Raw genomic sequence first — 10305 nt, forward strand, 5'->3', positions numbered from 1 at the left:
GTTTTCACAGAACCCTCGTGACCTTGCTACACCACATCCATTGTTCAGAAAAAACCTGCCTGCGCCACAGCACACACACATGCTCTGCTGGAAACCTGTGTAAAGCTTAGACCTCTGGAAAGAATGAACCCACAGACTCAAGCCCATTGCAATATAATGGCGTAGATAGAGAGGGAGACACAATAATGTACTCTGTCTCATGAAGAATGAAGTGATGTAGTATCTGACTGCCCATGATAAATTCCATTGGTCTTTTCAGCAACAACACTGTAGAATAATAGTGGCTTTGGACAGTAAAGGCCTCAAGGTTATCAGATTTCTTAAAGATAAATCATGTGCAATCATGCAATGTGTCCATGTCATACAACAGGAAGAATGAAAAGGCACTTTTATATCTTCATGGGAGGCATGTGCACAGATAAGAGGTCAACCAGCGCCCTCACCTCTGCCCTTTGAACTTCTACGCTTAACACCCACCTATGAGGAAGTGCCCTCGCAGCTCGATGGATTTGTTTCCAATTCATTACTTTTTGGTTTTAATTTTATTATAAAAAAATTTCAATGTAACAAATTCTTCATCAAACTTTCATTTCATAAGTGCACGTAAGTATATTGTATTGTACTGTACCACAACATCGTCTGTACTTGCATCAACATGTGTAAAAGACAGCTAGCTTTACTGTCCATTTCAAAATTGCATACACATGCCAAGTGAGTTAGAATGTCAACAGACTAGGTATTGAATGAGACCATCGACATGTATTTTTAATAACTGTTTCTCAATTCCTACAATGTCGTCTCTGTGGATACCAGGTGCGCACAACATCCTTTAATACCATGTGATACATCACATGCAGGCAGCATTGTAAGTAGGTGTGTTTTTCTTTTCCCAAAGGGAAACAGAGCTGGGATAATGAGAGCTAAACATGAGGCCATCAAGTCGTGTGTAGACAGGCTCCCCCAGTCAGCTGATATTTCCCTGAACACACTGAAGCCTGATTCACACTATAAGGTCTAACAGAGCCGAGCCGAGCTGGTGCTGGTCTGGCCTGGTTAAGCATCCCCCATAGATGCGTGCTTCTACACCTGCATTACTAGCTGTTTGGGGTTTTAGGCTGGGTTTCTGTACAGCACTTCGAGATATTAGCTGATGTACGAAGGGCTATATAAAATAAACTTGATTGATTGATGCTGAAACAGTGCCGGAAAGGACCATGTTAAAACAAAATATTAGAGCCAGGCAGCACAGTATGGTTTGGGTCAGCCCTATAGTGTGACTCAGGCAAGAGTGTAAAATCCCACTGCTGACACCCACCCCTACCTCACAACTACTGCCAACAGAGACTTGAGCATAGAAAAATAATGAATAGAACATGTTTGGAAATTCTATCCCTGGCAGTTTGACTGGTAAACTCATGGATACACTCACAATGGCTGCCTGGTATTCCAGCCTGTTCTCATAGACGTAACATAGTAAATGTACATCCAAGACACTCAAATTAGTATGATACACTATATATATAAAAGTATGTGGACGCCCCTTCAAATTAATGGTTTCAGCTATTTCAGCCACACCCGTTGCCGACTGGTGTATAAAATCGAGCACACAGCCATGAACTCTCCAGAGACGAACATGGCAGTAGAATGTCCATACTGAAGAGCTCAGTGACTTTCAATGTGGCACCAATGGTGGAGGAGGAATAATGATCTGGGGCTGTTTTTCATGGTTCGGGCTAGACCCCTTAGTTCCAGTAAAGGGAAATATTAACGTTATAGCATACAATGAAATTCTAGACGATTCTGTGCTTCCAATGTTGTGGCAACAGTTTGGGTATCGCCCTTTCCTGTTTCAGCATTACAACACCCCCGTGCACAAAGCGAGGTCCATACAGAAATGGTTTGTCAAGATCGGTGTGGAAGAACTTGACTGGCCTGCTCAGAGCCCTGACCTCAACCCCATGAACACCTTTGGGATGAATTGGAACGCCGACTGCGAGTCGGTTCTAATCGCCCAACATCAGCGCTCGACCTCACTTATGCTCTTGTGGTTGAATGGAAGCAAGTCCCTGCAGCAATGTTCCAACATCTAGTAGAAAGCCTTCCCAGAAGAGTGGAGGCTGTTATAGCAGCAAAGGGGACCAACTCCATATTAATGCCCTTGATTTTGGAATGAGATGTTCAACTAGCAGGTGTCCACATACTTATCATGTAGTGTATGTTGTATTTGGTATGGTTACTTAAGACAGATGGTTACTTAAAGCAAAAACAAAAGTAGGGTGAATGTATAACCCGAACATCCAGCAACCCAAAGGTTGCGATTTCTAATCTCATCGCGGACAATTTTAGCATTTTAGCTAATTGCCAACTTTTTAACTACTTACTACTTTTTAGCTACTATGAAAATACTTGTTATGTTGTTAAGCATGTTAACTAACCCTTTCCCTAACCTTAACCCTTTAAGCTAACCCTTCTCCTAACCCTAGCTTTAACCCTTTTAACTAACCATTCCCCTAACCATAAACGTTTAACCTAACTTCTAAACTAACCCTAACCTTAACCCTACCTCTTACCCTAACACCTAGCCTAGCTAATGTTAGCCAGCTAGCTACAATTCTTAACATATCCTACGTTTGCAAATTTGTAACATATTGTACAAATTCGTAACATATACTTCAAATTTCATCCGAAATGGGTGATGGACATCCACTAATTAATACATACTATACAATTTTTTACATGTCATACTAAAACGGAGCATCAACATTTACATACATAATAATATGAAATGCTCTGAGACCAGGTTGGGTACTGGAATGCAATCATTTCCATGGTAATGTAGAAAATGTATTTAAATTATATTAACTGATGTTGCTCATGCAAGGAATGTATTTTTTGTAATGTCAGTTGAGTTAATTCAACAAATCACAGCACAGATTGCTGGGCACACTTGCTGTTTTTACTTCCTGCTTATTCTGGATGTCTTGTGTGGTATGCATGGGTGTCCGAGCTGTGTGCCAGTAGTTCAAACTGACAGCTCGGTGCATTCAACATGTCAATACCTCTCACAAATACAAGTAGTGATGAAGTCAATCTCTCCTCTACTTTGAGCCAGGAGAGATTAACAAGTCCAAAGACGATGCAATCGCCATCACACTGCACACTGCCCTGTCCCATCTGGACAAGAGGAATACCTATGTAAGAAGGCTATCCATTGACTACAGCTCAGCATTCAACACCATAATACCCTCCAAGCTCATCATCAAGCTGGAGGCCCTGGGCCTCAACCCCGCCCTGTGCAATTGGGTCCTGGACTTTGACGGGCCGCCCCCAGGTGGTGAAGGTAGGAAACAACATCTCCACTTCGCTGATCCTCAACACTAAGGCCCCACAAGGGTGCGTGCTCAGCCCCCTCCTGTACTCCCTGTTCACCGACGACAGCGTGGCCGTGCACGCCTCCAACTCTATCATCAAGTTTGCAGATGACACAACAGTTGTGGACTTGATTACCAACAACGACGAGACGGCCTACAGGGAGGAGGTGAGGGCACTCGGTGTGTGGTGTCAGAAAAACAACCTCTCACTCAACGTCAACAAAACAAAGGAGATGATCGTGGACTTCAGGAAACAGCAGAGGGAGCACCCCCTATCCACATCGAAGGGACAGCAGTGGAGAAAGTGGAAAGTTTTAAGTTCCTCGGCGTACACATCACAGACAACCTGAAATGGTCCACCCACATAGACAGTGTGCAGAAAAAGATACAATAGCGCATCTTCAACCTCAGGATGCTGAAGAAATGTGGCTTTTCACCCAAAACCCTGACAAACTTTTACAGATGCACAATCGAGAGCATCCTGTCGGGCTGTATCACAGCCTGGTACGGCAACTGCACCACCCTCAACCACAAGGCTCTCCAGAGGGTGGTACGGTCTGCACAACGCATCACCAGGGGCAAACTACCTGCCCTCCATGACACCTATAGCCCCCAATGTCACAGGAAGGCCAAAAAGATAATCAAGGACAACAACCACCCGAGCCACTGCCTGTTCACACCTCTACCATCCAGAAGTCGAGCTCAGTGCATGTGCATCAAAGCTGGAACCGAGAGACTGAACAGCTTCTATCTCAAGGCCATCAGACTGCTAAAGAGAAATCACTAACTCAGAGAGGCTGCTGCCTACATAGAGACCCAATCACTGTCCACTTTAATAAATGGATAACTAGTCACTTTAAACAATGCCACTTTAATAATGTTTACATATCTTACATTACTCATATCATATGTATATACTGTATTTTATACCATCTCTTGCACCTTGCCTATGCTGCTCGGCCATAGCTCATTCATATATTCATATATTGATATGTACATATTCGCATTCACCCCTTTAGATTTGTGTGTATTCGGTAATTGTTGGGTAATTGTTAGATTACTTGTTAGATATTACTGCACTGCCGGAACTAGAAGCACAAACATTTCGCTACACTCGCATTAACATCTGCTAACCATGTGTATGTGACCAATACAATTTGATTTGACATGCATATTATTAATGTTAGCTCTCTGCGTACATCCAAGGGCTAGCCGTGCTGTCCTATTCTGAGCCAATTGCACCTGAACACACGACTGAACAGTAGTCCACGTCTGTAGAAGTTACGCATGTTTGTCTTCTCTATTATTGACTGACATAGCCAAGAGAAGACCTTCAGTGAACACATTGAGTGTTCACTCTCTATCTTTGTGTGTGTGTGTGTGTGTGTGTGTGTGTGTGTGTGTGTGTGTGTGTGTGTGTGTGTGTGTGTGTGTGTGTGTGTGTGTGTGTGTGTGTGTGTGTGTGTGTGTGTGTGTGTGTGTGTGTGTGTGGCATGACAACACAAACACAATCTGGATAACCTGTGAAAAGACAGTGTCCAGGGTTTTAAGGACATTGTGGACAGATTGAAATGTAACAGAAGGTTGAAACCCACAAATTACTAACATTTCATAAAAACATCTCTCTCACACACACACATACACACATTTGGTAAAAACATTCCTCAAGAGACATAAAAACATGCCAGAAAGGGTGCCCACTGTAAACTTAACCAGGAAGTGAGTTACTGTGAATTGTCATAAAATAACATATTACTTAATGTCATATCAAACGTATTCTTTAAGTTCTGATTTGTGGAGAAAATAAAAGATTTAGGGCCCTGGTTCAAATGGACCAGCACAATGGCATAATGCAGTGCATGATAATCCATCATCCTAGCCTAGACTCTTCCGAGAACAGAGGGGCTCACCTTTGCAGCCATACCTCAGATGATCCCTGCAAGGTTTGGTAGCCTTTGGTAAGTGTCCACAAAGGTGCCCAGGAATCAACCGTCCAAATCTTTCTGGTGATGCTGCCGAATAAATGATTTTCCGACTTGTTAATAACCAAATACTTGTTTGAAGCACTGCTTGGTTTGACTGTTGCGGCAGTACAGCCTGTGTTGTGGGGGGCATTCTCCATTGAGAATGACCTCTTGGAGAAGAGATCCTTCCTCAGATCATTGACATCATCTCGGCGTATTGTCTTCCCATAGGGAACACAGGTGTCTCTCTTATGCAATGTGAAAGTGGACGATTCCAGAAATGGTTCAGCTGACATGGAAACAAAGGCATCAGTCACCTCTGGAAATGACTTTGAAAAATACTAAAAGTACAAGTACTTGGAAAAGCTACTCAATTACAGTAATGACAGTTGTAATTGGTATTTTTACTTCTCCTTTAATAAAATGTCATTAAAGTAACAGTGCATCTCTTTGAATAGGATATTTGAGTACTATTTCCATCCCTGGTGAGTGAAAGAGGGAGTTTGTGAGTGAGGGAGTGAATGAGTGACAGAAAGAGGGAGTGAGTGATTGAGGGAAAGAGTGTGAAAAGGTCAGTGAGTGAATGGACAAGTAACACGTAACTGAGGGGTGAATGAGAGATTGAAAGTGGGAACATTTGTTTTATTAGTTAATGCTGCACCACTTGGGAGCGCATACCAAAAGCAACCCACAGCTTTAAGGTTGGATAATCCTTGATTAAAAGGGAAGAACAGCCCAGCAAGGAGGACATTGTCAGTATCCACTGTTTAAATTATATTTGTCTTTGTACTCTTTTGAAGGGCATGTTTAAGATAAAGTCATACTCTTTTGTCTGCCTCTTCATGGTTACATTCTGGTGTTGATGTCAGAGAGACCCATTTGACACCACAGAATCATCAGTTGTAACATAGATCTCTTTTCCATCTTCAGATTCATTGGCACACACCTTCTGTGTCAACATTTTGAAAAGCTGTTCGTTAAAAGGATTTCTAAGAAAGTCACAGAACTCACATGGAAGCTTGGTTGTCTCCCCAACTTTCTTTCTGATGCCTTTTCCTCACTCCTCTTTTGTTCAGACTATCTTCTTTGCATCTGTCCCACTCAATATTGATGTTATTGTAACTGGTGCTCTACCCCAGGCTGGAAGAGACTACAGCCATATTTGCCAAATGTGGAAACTTTGTGGGTATGCATCAAAAGAAGAAGGCACAGGTGGGTAGGAATCTACAGCGATCAGGCCTAGCAGATAGGATCTGGGGGCAAGTTAAGCATTCTGTTATTTGAAAGGGCTGGATGACATTCGTATTCTCGGGAGAGAAAAACTCATGCAGATTTCCATCTCGGAACTTGATAGCTTTTTAATGCTGATTGTTACTTTCTTCTCTTTTGTGACTGGCTTTGCCTTAGCATTGTTAAGCAGTGGTACATTATTCCCTCTTAATGCTCTGTTGGAAGGATGTACTGTTTGTGTTCCTATCCACAATGATTTCCTTAAAATATTTCAGATATTGAAAAGTGCATAGTTTCTCAATGGTGCGAACAGTTCTAATGACAGATTTGCTTGCACAATTGTGTTTGTATCTAAAACCAGAAGCTCCGGACATTAAGCTTGGAATGGACTCCCCATGCTTGAAATTGTGTTGCAACTGGCCACCTGTTTTTCTGTCTACTGGTGTGATGAACTTTGCTCGTGTTGAAGATTGTGTTAAAGGGGTCTCTACATTCAAAAGCTGGGTTTCAAAATCAACCGGTAGACTAGCCTGCTCAGGTCCTGCTACTATCCATCTCCAGAAGGCAGTTGGGTTCTCTGTTAGACCAATGGCTTCCCCTGCACATTTAACCCGCTCATTGTTTTGTTCATGGGATTGGTCATGCAGCACGCATGAGATCTTGTGTTTTTGGCAGGATCCAGAAGTATGACAATTCGATGTATCAAAAGAAGTGCATGTGCATCTTTCAGGAGTTTTGACAATGAAGCATAGTACCTTGAGGCCAGTACCTGGTTTTAGTCAAGTGTGCTGACTTCAAGAATGAGTCTTCTTTTCCTGAAGGCAGCTGTCTGAGCCATCCAAAAGTTATCCTATTGTGTGACATAGGGCCATCTATGTGCAGTCCACCAAACAAAAACTTAACAAACTTAACAAAAACTGTGGTTAGCTTTTCTTGACATGGCTATGGTTCCAGTTTGATAAATTGTAGCGTAATCTAAAAGCCTGTTTGAATATGACAAACTGGAGATGGTCGTTCTGAGTAAATTACCCATTTCAGAGTACATAATGTAACTCCTAGGGTGTGTTGGCAATTTTTGAACTTGATAACAAAAGTCTATAAACTGTTAAACACCATGTTAAGGTGATTCATGTAATAGTTAATTGAAATTCTAGTGATTTACAGGTTGATTTCTGGTGTTTCCAGGCCATTTCTGGCACTTTAGGCAGGGTGCTGATTAAATATAATGGCATATTGTTTAAGACTGGTCCACTACTCACAAATACACAATATTTGTTAGAATAAATGGCAACAAAAATGTAACAGCAATATCACCTTTTCAAAATCGGATTCAGTATTGGTGGCCATATTGGATTAAACAAATATATTTAAAAAAAGTGGTGCCATGACCCAATTTTTGGGCACCAATAAATAAATAAATACATCCCAAATTTGACGCTTTAATCCACCGCTTAATGGTTGTCACTTTTTGAAGCTAAGGCCCGGACTACATGCCCTGAGAAACATTAACTACTGGTAGTGAACAGTGAATAATACAATAGACAGGTCATTATAATAGTATTAGTTTGAGGAAGCCAAGGCTTCTTGCAAATGCATGTAATTCTGCTGAAAATGACATAACGAGACATCCAGATACTATAGACACTTAGAAATGGCTAAACTTTAAGAAAATAGATCATGACAAGGAGGCACTTGCTTGACTTCACAGTCCCCAGGATTCTGGAACTAGCTAGAAAGTCAGTCAAGTCAGGCTGTGAGTATCCAGTCAGTCGCAGGCTGCGATCCTCATACCCAGGCAGTAACTGTCTGATAGCTGCATGTGGTCAAGGACAGAGGGGATCGTGTTTCATAATCCCCTCCGGTTTCACCAGACAGGTCCAAAGACAGAGGCGGCAGGATCCCTGGGCCCTGCTGCTCCATACCACCAGACCCCTCTACAGAGGGCTACCTGCTGCCCCCTGGGCCCTGGAGCCAGCATGGCCCTCCGCAAACACACATTCCACAGGGTGTGGAACAGGGGCAGGCAGATCCAGTGCAAATCCCAGGGTACACCTCGCTGTAGATATGTTAGTGCAGCCGGCCAGCCAATAGAGCAGCACACGTAGAGGTGACCAGTCAGCAGCATGTAGGGGAGGTGGAGGATGGGTGTGGAGGACAGAACCAGGTCTAGCAGGATTTGGAGGAAGTTGACCACGTGGAGGTTGATGCTGAAGGCAGAGAGGGGGTGGCGGGACATGGGGTAGTTTCCAGTACAGTACAGGAAGGAGACGGTGAGGGGGGGCTGGGCGATGTAGAGGAACCACTGCAGCCACAGAGAGAGGCCCAGGGAGGCAGGAACGTATCAGGAGAGATAAAATATTCCTCTACTCTGCAGGATCTATGCGAGTTTAGCTACATTATATTACATGGTTAAGGAGACAAATACAGTCCATGTTTATAGACTCAAATTGCATGAGATTTATTTTCTGATATATAAAGTAGCTCTAGACTAGTTATTGATGGGTTATTATTTTAGTTCCAAAGCAATTACACACAAATCATTCACAAACATGAACCTGATCCCTAGAGACACTGTATTCACATGACATACTGAACAGGCATCTCTACCAGCAGAGACATCTCTCTGCTCTGGCCGACAGCCTCTTGGTGATCATGAAGGCAGCAGCCAGGTTCTAGAGGGCACACAGGTAGTACAGGGGTCAGTTCTTTCCGGGATCCTTGGGACATCCCTACCCTAAATCCTAACCCCTATCATTATCCTAACCTTAACCCTTACCAAACACTAACCATTTTAAAATGTCAACTTCAACGGGCTAGGGACATCCCCTGAATAGCAAGGACTGTAGTACAGGCCCATGAGACAGTAGGTGAGGCAGCTGAGGAATAGGAGGGTATACTAAGGGGACATTGAATAGCAGGGCTGTGTACACACTCCAGGCCAGTGTATAGACCAGCATGTAGAAGAACTGGCAGAGCAGCCAAGCCCAGGGAGGAATGTTCCACTGGGGAGAGATAGGATAGAGGGAGCATAGGATATAGGATAGAGGGAGCGTAGCCTAGTGGTTAAGAGCAGTAACCAAAAGGTTGCTGGTTTGAATGACTGAGCCGACTAGGCAAAATATCTGTTGTTGTGCCCTTGAACTAGGGTCTTAACCCCGATGTCGCTCTGGATTAGAGTGCCTGCTAAATCAGGGTTTCCCAAACTCAGTCCTGGGCTGCTTAAGAGCCCCATGGAGAGGAACGCCATTACCTGGTAGTGAGTCACCAGGGAGGAGAGGAACGCCATTACCTGGTAGTGAGTCACCAGGGAAGAGAGGAACGCCATTACCTGGTAGTGAGTCACCAGGGAGGAGAGGAACGCCATTACCTGGTAGTGAGTCACCAGGGAAGAGAGGAACGCCATTACCTGGTAGTGAGTCACCAGGGAGGAGAGGAACGCCATTACCTGGTAGTGAGTCACCAGGGAGGAGAGGAACGCCATTACCTGGTAGTGAGTCACCAGGGAGGAGAGGAACGCCATTACCTGGTAGTGAGTCACCAGGGAGGAGAGGAACGCCATTACCTGGTAGTGAGTCACCAGGGAAGAGAGGAACGCCATTACCTGGTAGTGAGTCACCAGGGAGGAGAGGAACGCCATTACCTGGTAGTGAGTCACCAGGGAGGAGAGGAACGCCATTACCTGGTAGTGAGTCACCAGGGAGGAGAGGAACGCCATTACCTGGTAGTGAGTCACCAGGGAG

The sequence above is a fragment of the Salvelinus fontinalis genome, chromosome 3 (assembly GCF_029448725.1).
Source record: "Salvelinus fontinalis isolate EN_2023a chromosome 3, ASM2944872v1, whole genome shotgun sequence".
Lineage (NCBI taxonomy): Eukaryota > Metazoa > Chordata > Actinopteri > Salmoniformes > Salmonidae > Salvelinus > Salvelinus fontinalis.